General features: G+C 34.5%; 1 pseudogene; it reads right to left on the bottom strand.

The window, feature by feature from the left end:
• Positions 1-414: 414 nt before the first annotated feature.
• Positions 415-3,008, bottom strand: part of LOC121037027 (exportin-4-like) — a 31,978-nt pseudogene continuing 29,384 nt past the window's right edge.

The following is a 3,008-nucleotide window of genomic DNA, read 5'->3' on the forward strand; positions in this document are numbered from 1 at the left end:
ACACATTAACACATGAAGTGCATATTACCACTCATTGCTTTTTGTAACTAGAACATACACTCTAAAAATGGTACAAGCAAGAATCAAGACCATTATATGTTTGTAGTCAAATTGTGTTCCACTCAAACGAGTACAAAAAGGAATAAAATTAAATATAAATAAAATTAGAAATCATTTATAATTTAAGACTTTAAAATTTGTATAAATAAATGGTGTCTGAGCTGTCTTAATTTTGCATTTATTACATTGTATGAGAAAAAATAAAATTAAAAAGGCACAAACTTGATATTAAACAATTAAGCATCAGTGATGGGATCCATTTGGGCCCACAAAAGTAGTATGAAGATTATTTTAAGATGAAAACATCTGAAGAAATAGCAGCCATACACACACACATATATACAAATCCTTTTGCTAACTTAAACAAGCCTCTAAAAGAGCTATCATAAATTCTTTCTCCAGGAGGTTTACAGCCAGAAAGGGGACGGGACACTGGTACCTGCATGAGAAATTACGTACACAAAATTTTCCATACCTTCCACTTGGTTCTCCCCCATTGTTACTCATTAGTTTCCTGCTATTTCACTTCCCTTGAAGTCTCAACCCCCTTTCTTATTAAGATGATATATCAACCATTATCTCTAGCTGTCCAGGGAGCCACTTCTTTGTGCACTCACATGGACATGAATAAACTTTGTGTTTTCTCTTGTTAATATGTCCTTTGAATTTTGACAGTTAATTCAAAGTCCCCAATCACTGAACCCAAGTGGGTAGATGAAAAAGTTTTTAATTCCTTCCAACATCAAACTGATGGAAATTAAGTAGTAAACATAAGTTGTTTTTTTCATCCTTTCTTACAAGTAAGATGCATTGATTCTCACTTTACACAGAATAGCATATAGTGTAGAAACACTACAATAATTTTCAATATTCCTTGGCAATTAGGTAAATAGATTGAGGAATTAATTGATAATTAGCTTTGGAAACTGTGTTTCCCAAACAAAGGATTTTTCCCCCGCTCCATGCCTGTAATATTCAGGGATAAATAGAAACCCAAATATCTCACTAATTTTAGGACATTTTATATTTTGCTTTCTGCATTCTTCCCCACCTCACATCCAACTTTTTGAAAGTTATCTCCACCAGTGAGGTTTCATTCTTCACCTTCACATCACTCCTCCACCCACCGAGGGGTGCCTTCTGCTCCCAACTAAAGTATTCAAATTGCCATTGTCAAGGTTAACAAAAAATTAGCTCTTGCTTTCAAGTCCAACTAATCTTTTGAGTCCATTTCTTGACCTTCTCTATTTTTATTATTTATTTTTTTTAATTTTTTAATGTTTATTTATTTGAGAGAGAGAGCACAGCAGGGGTAGGGCAGAGAGAGAGAGCGCGAGACAGAGAATCCAAAGCGGGGTCTGTACTATCAGTGCAAAGCCCGGCATGGGGCTCGAATTCATGAACCGAGTGAACATGACCTGAGCCAAAGTCGGAAGCACGACCTACTGAGCTACCCAGGCTCCCTGACCTACTCTATTTTTAATTTTAAAAGGTGTAAATATATCATCTAAGCGTTTTTAATAAAAATAAACAATTTACACCCACTACTCTTGCCACGTTTTTACAACTATTTTAACCTTAAAAGTTTAAATATCTCCCAAGGGTTTTACTACTTCCCTTTGACTTGATAGATGGATGTTTTCACATTATTCTCATCGCAATCTATTTGCACATCCATGTGTTCAGTTTTTCCTTGAACCACTCTCTTCTTTTTGCTTCGGAGAAAACACACTTTCTTCTTTTATTTTTTTCAAGCTTCCCTTGATTCTATTCAGTCCCTTTTCCAATTAAATTTCTTCTGCTTTTCTATTTTATTTATATTATGTTATTTCATTTTACTTCTTTTCATTTGGTTTTAGTATTTGATACGAATGCTTCCTTTTTCTTACCTCTTCACAGACTAATTTTGCATAAGCTTCTTTTCCTTCAAGGCTCAACTTCAATATATATGCTGAAGATTCATAAGTGCTAGTCCCAATCCAGAAATGTCTTCATAATTTCAGACATACATCTGAATGCCAGTAACATCTACAGGTATACCTCATTTTATTTTGCTTTCCTTTATTGTGCTTTGAAATAATACATTTTTACACTGAAGGCTTGAGATAATTCTGCTTCAAGCATGTCTGTCGGTGCTGTTTTTCCCACAGCATTTGATCACTTGATGTCTCTGTGTCCCATTTGGTAATTCTTGCAATAATTCAAGGTTTTTCATTATTATTACATTTGAATCTCTGCAATAGCATGGTAAAACTGTAATAGATGAGTATTTGCTTCTTATGGGTGAGCAAAGAAAGTGGTTTCTTGAAAGGGAATCTATTCCTGGTGAAGATGCTGTGAAGATTGTTGAAATAACAACAAAGGGCTTAGAAATTAGATAAACTTAGTTGATAAAGCAGCAGCAGGGGTTTGAGAGGATTGACTCCAATTTTGAAAGGAGTTCCACTGTGGATAAAATGCTATCAAATAGCATCACATGCTCCAGAGAAATTGTTCATGAAAGGAAGGATCAATCAATGCGGCAAACTTCATTGTTGTCTTATTTTTAAAAATTGCCACAGACGTTCCAATCTTCAGAAACCACCACCCTGGTCAGTCAACATTGAGACAAGACCCTTCACCAGAAAAACTGAAAGCTCAGACGATGGTTAGTATTTTTTAGAAATAAATGCATTTTAAAAAGTATGTATTTTTTTGACATACTGCTATTACGCACTTAATAGACTACAGTATTGTATGAGCGTAACTTTTATAGGAACTCGGAAACAACAAAAAAAAGTTGATTTGACTTGCTTTACTGTGATATTCACCTTATTGTGGTGGTCTGTAACTAATCCACAATATCTCTTACATATGTCTGTATAAGAAATTGCCAGTCTTGATATGTCAGTATTTGTATATTCAACCAGTTTTCAACATAGCCACAAACACTACTATAATACAAAAGC

Source organism: Herpailurus yagouaroundi, unplaced genomic scaffold (genome assembly GCF_014898765.1).
Source record: "Herpailurus yagouaroundi ecotype Mexico unplaced genomic scaffold, PumYag 28, whole genome shotgun sequence".
NCBI lineage: Eukaryota > Metazoa > Chordata > Mammalia > Carnivora > Felidae > Herpailurus > Herpailurus yagouaroundi.